The sequence below is a fragment of the Nicotiana tomentosiformis genome, chromosome 3 (genome assembly GCF_000390325.3).
Source record: "Nicotiana tomentosiformis chromosome 3, ASM39032v3, whole genome shotgun sequence".
Classification (NCBI taxonomy): domain Eukaryota; kingdom Viridiplantae; phylum Streptophyta; class Magnoliopsida; order Solanales; family Solanaceae; genus Nicotiana; species Nicotiana tomentosiformis.
In genome coordinates this window covers 103,068,981-103,079,555 of record NC_090814.1, presented here as the reverse complement: position 1 = coordinate 103,079,555, position 10,575 = coordinate 103,068,981, and the positions used below count along the sequence as shown (strand labels likewise).

Below are 10,575 nucleotides of genomic sequence, written 5' to 3'. Positions count from 1 at the left end.
GGTCCCGAGTAGTTTTGGAGTGAAATGAACACTTAGTCTCTTAGTTAGAAAGTTAAGTTAGAAAAGTCAACCGAAAGTTGACTTATGAGTAAACGAATTCAGATGTGGATTTTTATGATTCTATTAGCTTCGTTGGGTAATTTTAGATATAGGAGTGTGTCCGAAATATAATTTGGAGGTCCGTGGTAGATTTAGGCTTGAATTGGCGAAAGTTGAAAGTTTAAAAGTTCTTAGGCTTGAATCCGAGGTTGATTTGGTGTTTTGGTATTGTTTTGGGTGCTCTGAAGGTTCGACTAAGTTCGGGTAGTGATATATGACTTGTTGGAATTATTGGTTGAGGTCACGAGGGCCTCGGGTGAGTTTCGGATAGGTTTGGGTTGTGTTGCGCTCGTTTTTCTTATGTTTCGACGCCGTTTCTTCAAGCATAAATGATATCATATTGAACAAATGAGCTCCGATTTCTTTTTTGATTGAAGCATTAGATCCGTATCGTAATTACGGACCCGTAAAAAAAAGTCAAATTTGGACATCGTATGAGGATTGTATGGTCATTTTACCAAGAATTACGTTGCCAGTTTTTCAGATTAATTACAAAGTTGCCACTGACGGCGTATTTAAAAATCTGCACTATTTGCAAATATTAAAACCTACATATCTCCTTCAGTATAAGGTCAAATTGAGTGATTCAAAAGCCTAACTTGACTATAATTTCACAAGGAATCCATTGGAGGAATAAAAAGAAAGTTTCGAGATCGTTTGCATGAGAAACGAGGTAGAATATCTGGCAGAAAATATATAAAATGAGGGTTTGTTCATTCGGTCATATTTTGAGTTGAGGATCTCGGATTTGGGCTATTTTGGGGGAGATTTTTACCATAAGGATTGGGGTAAGTGTTCTCTACTCAGTTTTGATTATATTTCATGAATCCATCTTCGTTTTTGGGATTTGATTGATGATTTCAAAGTGAAATTGAGGGAGTTAGGGTTTAAGAGTTTTGGAGAGTTTAAGATAGGGATTTGAGGGTCCAAACGGAGTCCGATTTTGATAAATTTTATATGGTTAGACTCGGGAGAGGACGAGGGTTGTGATTCTGCCATTGTTGACTGGTTCCGAGACATGGGCCGGGGGGTCGGGTTTTGGCCGGTTCGGATTTTTAGCATATTCTGTAGTTTGTAATGTGGAATTCGATTTGTTATCCTATATTTATGGTATTAATCTGATTATGGTTAGATTTAGAGCTTTTGGAGACCGATTCCAGAGACGAGGGCATCCCAGAGTAGGATTTTACGCTTTTAAGGTAAGTAACAGTTTTAACTCTGACTTTGAGGGTATAAACCCGGAGAATTTGATATCGTGTGATTGTTTGGAGGTGATACCCGTGCTAGGTGATGGACATGTGGGTGTATACCTCAAGGGATTGAGACTTGGTCCGTCCCGTAAGGCCTCATGGCCATCATCTGTGTTTACGTATTTACTTATTGTTGAACTTATCTTCCTTCATGTTAGAGATCATGCTTAGGCTTTATTCATGCTCACATTATTTATACTCAGTCATAGAAATTATTGTAAATATTTACCTCAGTCTCTATTATTTGCTAATATGCTGTGATACTTGATGTGGGTTGTGTTCCCTTATTTGTTGATGATGGTGAGGCTAGTGAGGTACATGATTGAGTAAGGCCGAGGGCCTGGTTGTGAGGATATTAATACCGTAGCGCATGAGTTATCCACGTAGCAAGTGAGTTGACCGTGCGGGTCCATGTATGGATACCATAGCGCGTGAGTTGTCCGCGTAGCACGTGAGTTGACCGTGCGGATCCAAGTATTGATATGATGGCACGCGAGTTGTCTGTGCTGAGGGTTTGGCCTTTAGGAGCCCCTCCGGAGTCTATACACACCCCCATTAAGCGTAGAGTGTTGAGCATTGAGTGCTGAGTGCGAGTGCTGAGTGATGGAGTGACATTGCTGTGAGGTTGCATTTACTTTTGTTTTTGCTGCATTTACCTGTTAATTTTCCTTGTAGTCTTACTGATTTATGAAATTACCTGTCTACTCCTGTTTGTACTTAATATTGGAAATAATAATTGGATTATTCTGCTTAGCTCGTTACTACTGCTCAGTTCCTTAGTTATTTCTATTACTATTGATTCAGTTGTACTCATACTACACCCTGCACTCTATGTGTAGATCCAGGTGAGTTAGAGCGCAGCGATCGTTGAGTTCAGGCCGGCTATCTGTGGAGATTGCAAGGTAGCTGCTAGCGTGTGCAGGACCTTGTTACTCTTTTTATCATTTCTTCTTTTGGATAGTATTGACTGTTAGACAGTTTTATTTCTTATTTCATAGATTTAGACGCTCATGACTTAGTGATACCCCGATGTTTGGGGCTCGTTTACATATTTTTCTATATTATATTTAGAGTTGATTTAGTTTATGAAAAATTTAAATGTTGAAATATTTTATTAAATTCTTATAATCGATTTAGTAGTAATATTTTGGGAAGTACGCTTGCCTTGTAACACGATAGGCTCCATCACGACCATGGTTAGATTTTCGATCGTGACACATACACATTCACACACACAAACTGAGAAGGACCCACTAGCAACTACGAAATTCTGGAATTCAATTTCAGATCTAAAACATTAAAAAAAAGGTCTCCAAACAGAAAAACGAAATGAAAAAAGGGATTGAAAATTAAATCAAATTCTACTCTTCTACCTTACATCTTGTAGGATTTTCAAGGGCTGATTTTACAATTCTGCCGTGAAGTGCTGAGCTCCATCGTTGAACTCTCAGACTTTTATTTAGTCATTTTCTGTTTTTTTTCTGCAATGTAGGTATGTTCAAAGTTTATATGTCATCTGTTGTTACTTCTATGAATGAATCTTGAGAAATAGGGACTAAGTCTAGGAAAATTAGGCTAACAAGGAATTGGGATGAACTCAAGAGATTGATAGCCCCATTTAAAAGGTTAAACATAGAGATAGTAATACTCGACTTGAGCCAATTTTACTTGTATTGTATGATCACCCATTTGGGCTTGAGAAAGCCAAATCGGGTAAAGTCACTCAAACTACCGAGAGGTATAGAGCAAGCACTTATGTGTGATGGTTATATCAGGACCCTAATCATAACAAGCTTGTCCTAGATTTTTGATACTCATTAGATACTCACCTAGGCGAAATTCACTTCCCTAGTGCCTTTCAACATTTGAATACTTTCACCAAAAATATTGTACTTAGCTTACACTGAGCATACAATAGTATAAAATTAGAATAGAATTAATCGCAACAATATTTGGAAGTGCAATTAAGAACAACACACATATCTAGATTAGTTAGACACCTAACTCCAAACCAAATTAACTCCCTGTGAAAATTGATCCCGACCTTGTTGGTGTAGGTTTGGACCCGATCACTTTTTGGCGCAGTTTTCGGGGAGTTAGATGGTGTTGGCTATCTATCTAACTATTTGTGTGTCTTGTTTTTCTTTCCTTCTATTTATCTAACTTTTGTGTATCAATCGATTTAGGTACCAAATGGCTCATAATGATACTCTCGGACATGTTCTTTCGGGGGAGGAGGTAGATGACAATGGTGAGGATGAGGTTAATCTAGAATCTCAAGTCCAAAGAAGAGGCCGCCAGGCTAATGACAACACTCCAAACCATCCCTTACCTCCTCCACGGGCAGCACACCGGGTGCTACCCAATAAAGGTTACGCAAATGCAATTGTCCCGCCCCGGATTCGGGCGGGCAATTTTCAAATTACGAATGTCATGATGACCCTATTGGAGCAAAGGGGCTTCTTTATTGGAGCTCCTCATCAGAATGCATACAAGCATCTAAAGCGTTTTGTAGACACATGCTGGGGGAGCAAGCAGACGAACGTGTCGGAGGACGCTCTGAGATTGAGACTTTTCCCATTTTCACTTAGAGGGAAAGTTTTGGACTGGCTCGAGAGGCTACCCAACCACTCCATACACACGTGGGATGAGTTGGCAGAAAATTTTATAGCCAAGTTTTTCTCACCGGGTCATATGGCAGCATTGAGGGATGAGATCTTAGTCTTTAAACAAGAACCTAATGAACCCCTACATGAAATCTGGGATCGATACCGGACAATGGTCAAGGAATGCCCAAACAATGATATGACTGAAGCAATGATTCAGCAGACATTCTATAGGGGCATCAACACGACCAACCAGTGTGTGGTGAATCAGCTAGCTGGGGGAAATTTTATGAAAATGCCTTATGTTGATGTTTGTGACATACTTGATGAGATGGCTGACACATCCTCAGCTTGGCAAAGTCGAGCAAATGTTCCTCAAGGTGACCCTAATGTCATCCATCTTCACAAGGAACTTCATGATCACGGACAAGCCATAGCCGAGTTGACAACTACTATGAATCAGTTAGCGAAGGCCCAGTTTCAGCAAGTTCAAAGGACAAAGCAAACCCTCATGACTAGATTTACAATTGTTACTTACCTCAAAACGTGAAACTTTTTACTCTGCTATGCGTTTGCCTCGCAAATCGGCCTCCGAATGCCTCGAATCTAGTCACAAATAATTCGTTTCAGTCAATAAAATTTATTGGAATTAATTCCACAAGATAATAATGATTTTTCCATAAAAATCCGAAAATTAGCTCAAAAATCGCCCGTGGGGTCCACGTCTCGGAACCCGACAAAAGTTACAAAATCCGAAAGCCCATTCAACCACGAGTCTACCCATACCAATTTACCAAAATCCGACCTTAACTCGACCCTCAAATCTACAAATTTTATTTTCAAATTTCTAAGTTCCAATATCAAGGCTAACTCAGCCCGGAAAATAGCTAAATACAACTAGAGGAAGATAAGAGGGAGAAGAGCAGGGGCTGCGATCGCCAAACAGCTACCTTGCTATCACCAAAAAAAATCTGCAACCAGAACAGTCAATAACTGTTACCGTGTCCAACTACACCTGGATCTGCACACAAGGTGTAGGGAGTAACGTGAGTACGCCAACTTAGTAAGTAACAACAATAAATAAAGACTGAGCAGTAGTGACGAGCAATAAAGCATATAACGTTCATATCAGAAAATCTCAATAAAATACCACATGCTCTTAAAAAAAATCAGGATTTGAATCAAACATCTCGTTTAAACCCAGTTCCAGTAAAAAAAAATCATTTAAAGACATTTTTCCAACAGTTTTTCAAACAAAGGCTCAATGCAAAGGTGAGCAAAAATGATGAATTTTGCACACAAGTCCTAAATGACATAACAGAGGTATTTCAATTTTCAGAATCGGATTTCGACCCCGATATCAAAAAGTCAACCCCCGGTCAAACTTCTCAAAAATAAAACTATCGGCATTTCAAGCCTAATTCCTCTACGGACTTCCAAATAATATTCCGGACACGCTCCTAAGCCCAAAATCACCATACGGAGCTATTGGAATCATCAAAATTCAAATCCGAGGTCGTTTACACATAGGTCCATATCCGGTCCACTTTTCTAACTTAAAATTTTCAATTATGAGACTAAGTGTCTCATTTCACTCCGAGTTCCTTCCGGACTCGAACCAACTAACCCGATATAACATAATATAGCTGAATAACACAAAAAGAAGTAGGAATGGGGAAAACGAGGTTATAACTCTCGAAAATCCGGCGTGGCCACAGGTTCAATATCATAATTCATCCGGCGTGGTCACATGCTCAATATCATAATCTGCCCGACGTGGTCACATGCTGAATATAATAGATTCGCCCGAAGTGGTCACATGCTATATCATAATCTGCCCGACGTGGTCACAGGCATATCAACACAATCCGCCAGACGTGGTCATATACATAACAATACAATCCGCCCCGACATAGTCACATGCATAATAATACAATCCGCCCGACGTGGTCATATGCATCTAGTCCAAATCACATTACACAGAAGCAAGTATATAAGAACACATCTATAAGATGAATAAATATCATATTTCATGCTCCTGGAATGGTATAATAACATGCTAAAGTGTAGGCGTGAGCAAAGTATGCTAACATAACTCAAATCAGCAATTTCATCACAGCAAAAGCAATTACCAAGTTTATTCAAGGAATTACCCTCTTCGTAATCTCAAACATGGCTCAAATAGTTCACAACAATATTATAAATATGAGAAATATTATAGCGTAAAGATTAACAGTCAACACAAGCCATGAGTGATATGCCAATGCAATGTCGCAAATAGAGGTTTTTCGGGGTGTTGCGTGCGAGGACGCATCCAAGGCACGGCGTCGGATGCAGCCATGGCACGACATCAGACGTGGTATGGCATGGTCATGGCACGGCACAGGACTTGGCAGGGCGTGGCCATGGCACAACGCAGGACATGGCAGGACGTGGCCATGGCCCAGCGTCGGACGTCCATGGAACAATGTCGGACCTAGCAGGACATGACCATAGCACGATACAGGACATGGCACGGCGTGGCCATGGCCCGACGTCAGACCCGGCCATGGTACGTCGCCCCTATACCCAAGTCAGACAAACTATTTGCACGTCAGTATTGCTGCGGGCCTCCACCATAGTTTCCTCTGGCTTCACCATACTCAGGCATAGTTCACCATCTTTCGGGTCCCGACAGGTATGCTCACACTTGAACCCTTCATAGAAGATCAAGGTCGGCCGGCAGTGCACCCCTCAGGGGGATCCTACCAATCAGCTTCGTTACGCCTTACAGGTTTACTCGCCTGTCGACTCATACACATGTCAGACTCGTTGGTTCATTTTTCAAGATGGGTCGAATGGGGAGCCCACTGTCCAACATCCGGAGCGCGCAGATCCCGAAGCACTTCAGATGCGTGCGCTGCCTACCACAATCAAGGAGACATCATTCCACGAGCATATCAAAATCCCGAGCTTTGGCTGCCCCCCCCCCCCAATCCACGCTGGTCCACGTCCCAAGTCGATCGGCCGACCGGCTCAACACTGTTCCACATCCGACTAGGGTGCATCATCGGCCCCCATCCGCTTCCCTCCCGACAATTTCAGGCACACTTTGACTCTCTTTTCAAAGTCATTTTTATCTTTCCCTCGCGGTACTTGTTTGCTATCAGTATCTCGCCCATATTTAGCCTTGGACGAAATTCACCACCCGATTTGCACTGCATTCCCAAACAACCCGACTCGTAGACACTACCTCGTGGTGCGATAGGGTCCAGGTATAACGGGGCTCTTACCCTCTCTGGTGCCCCCTTAAAGGGGACTTGTTCCCGGTGTGCCGCTGACGATGCTTCTCCAGACTACAATTCAGATGACGGAGCCGCCTGATTCTAGGGCTGGGCTATTCCAGGTTCGCTCGCTGTTACTAGGGGAATCCTTGTAAGTTTCTTTTCCTCTGCTTATTGATATGCTTAAACTCAGTGGGTAGTCCTGCCTGACCTGAGTCGTAGTCGGAGCACCTAAGCACTATAAGGGTCGGGGAGCCCAAACATGTGATAGGTTGGAGCCGCAACATTACAAGAGTTGAGTTTAAACCACCACTTGTCATGATGTCCGTCGCCGTGGACTCGCATTTAGGCCAACCGCATGCTCGGGGCACATGGGAGGCTAATATCCGTCCCACGACACCACCACGACCATGATTCTAGTCGCAGTGTGCGGGGGCAACGTGATGTGTGACGCCCAGGCAGACGTTCCCTCGACTTAATGGCTTCGGGCGCAACTTGCATTCAAAGACTCGATTCTTCACGGGATTTTGCAATTCACACCAAATATCGCATTTCGCTACGTTCTTTATCAATGCGAGAGCCGAGATATCCGTTGTCGTTAGTCGTTTGTGTTTCAAAAGAAGCACAAGTTCCCCGTGCGTGCCGCGAACGGGGCGCGAGAGACAGATTTTTAATTTAGTATTCCTTGGCGCTTTCTGCGCTGGGGTTCGTTAATCACCCAGCACGCACGCAGGCGAACGCGCGCGCCGGGGATAGGATGGAGCCGCACGGATGGAGGCCAAACACCCCGTCTGCGCTGCTCCCTAGGGTTTAAACATGTTCATGAGTCATTCTACTTTTCATGTTTCAATAATGATCCTTCTGCAAGTTCGCCTACTGAAACCTTATTACGACTTCTCCTTCCTCTAAATGATAAGGTTCAATGGACTTCTCGCGACGTCACGGGCAGCAAACCTCCCAGCCGCGATCCGAATATTTCACCAAATCATTCAATCAGTAGGAGCAATGGGCGGTGTGTACAAAGGGCAGGGACATAGTCAACGCGATTTGATGACTCGCGCTTACTAGGAATTCCTCGTTGAAGACCAACAATTGCAATGATCTATCCCCATCAAGATGAATTTCAAAGATTACCCGGGCCTGTCGACCAAGGCTATAAACTCGTTAAATACATCAGTGCAGCAGGCGTACAGCCCAGAACATCTTAGGGCATCACAGACCTTTTATTGCCTCAAAAGTCCACAACCTAAAAGGCTGTAATCCCTCTAAGAAGCTGGCCGTAAAGGGATACCTCCGCATAGCTAGTTAGCAAGTTGAGGTTTCGTTCATTAACGGAATTAACCAGACAAATTGCTCCACCAACTAATAATGGCCATGAACCACCACCCATAGAATCAAGAAAGAGCTCTCAATCTGTCAATCCTTACTATGTCTGAACCTGGTAAATTTCCCCGTGTTGAGTCAAATTAAGCCGCAGGCTCCACTCCTGGTGGTGTCCTTCCATAAATTATTTTAAGTTTCCGCCTTGAGACCATAATCCCCCTGAACCCAAAAACTTTGATTTCTCATAAGGTGCCGACGGAGTCCTAAAAGCAACATCCGCCGATCCCTAGTCGGCATCATTTATGGTTGAGACTAGGATGATATCTAATCGTCTTCGAACCCCAACTTTCATTCTTGATTAATGAAACAATCCTTGGAAAATGCTTTCGCAGTTGTTCGTCTTTCATAAATACAAGAATTTCACCTCTGACTATAAAATACGAATGCCCCCGACTATCCCTATTAATCATTACTCTGATCCCGAAGGCCCACGTAATAGGACCGAAATCCTATAATGTTACCCCATGCTAATGTATACAGAGTGCAGGATTGCTTTGAGCACTCTAATTTCCTCAAAGTAATAGCGCCGGAGGCACGACCCATCCAATTAAGGCCAGGAACGCATCGCTGGCAGAAGGGACAAGACGACCGGTGCATACCTAAGGCGGACCGGCCGGCCCATCCCAAAGTCTAACTACTAGCTTTATAATTGCAACAACTTAAATATACGCTTTTGGAGCTGGAATTACCGCGACTGCTGGCACTAGACTTACCCTCCAATGGATCCTCGCTAAGGGATATAGATTGCACTCATTCCAATTACCAGACTCATAGAGATCGGTATTGTTATTTATTGTCACTACCTCCCCGTGTCAGGATTGGGTAATTTGCGCGGCTGCTGCCTTCCTTGGATGTGGTAGCCATTTTTCAGGCTCCCTATCCGGAATCGAATCCTAATTCTCCGTCACCCATCACCATCATGGTAGGCCACCATCCTAACATTGAAAGTTGATAGGGCAAAAATTTGAAGGATGCGTCGCCGGCACGATGGCCGTGCGATCCGTCGAGTTATCATTTATCATCGCAGCAATGGGCAGAGCCCGAATCGACCTTTTATCTAATAAATACATCCCTTCCAGAAGTCTGGGTTTGTTACATGTATTAGCTCTAGAATTGCTATGGTTATCTGAGTAGTAGATACCATCAAACAAACTATAACTAATTTAATGAGCCATTCGCAGTTATACAATATGAATTTGTCCATACTTACACATGCATGACTTAATCTTTGAGACAAGCATATGACTACTAGCAAGATCAGCCAAGTAGCATTCCTCGTTGACATCAGCATCACATGATCATGGCCGACACAAAGGGCACGGCCAAGTCCAAGACGAGCACGATCGTCATTCATAAGGAGCATTCTTTGGGCAGATAGGAGCCAATGAAGACCCCATGCCCATTGAGTTTACCGAATCCGAGAGTTCGAGCATACTAGTCATGGATCAAGACATCGCACGATGAAGCGAGGATGACGTGGGACACGACTGCAGCTTTTTGTTCATCCCGCACGTCGAACGCCAGGGGCATTAGGTATGCAACACTAAAAACCAATGCCGAACAAGCCTAATTTGCACTTGTGCCATGACTGAGATGGCATGCGGGATAGTACGTCACTGCACAAGCAGGTATACAATCTAGCCACACAAGTCGAACACCACTCATGTGCCGCACGTACACTTGCCTCGTCGATGCATGCCGACAACATCACTATCACGCAACGCACAACCATGTGTTGTTGCCAATGCCAACATTGCAAAGCCAAGATAAGCCCCGCTAGCCACGAACAGGGGGTTGGAGTGTAGAAACGAAGAAGGCACCACAAGCTAAAGGCACGGACACAACCCACAACAACTAATGGCCTTCGGCATGTACTGAGCTTAGCCCCATGTATACGGCACCTTGCGGCGCTACTTGCATGAGGCCTCGCCGTTCCGTTGCCAAAAGCCATCAGCTTCCACGAGCGATTACGCC

General features: G+C 43.7%; 1 non-coding gene across 1 annotated transcript; it reads right to left on the bottom strand.

Moving 5' to 3' along the window:
* Positions 1-7,666: 7,666 nt before the first annotated feature.
* Positions 7,667-7,822, bottom strand: LOC117278125 (5.8S ribosomal RNA). The gene has a single exon (XR_004508442.2). It is a non-coding gene; the product is annotated as a 5.8S ribosomal RNA (ribosomal RNA).
* Between the last annotated feature and the right edge of the window lie 2,753 nt (positions 7,823-10,575).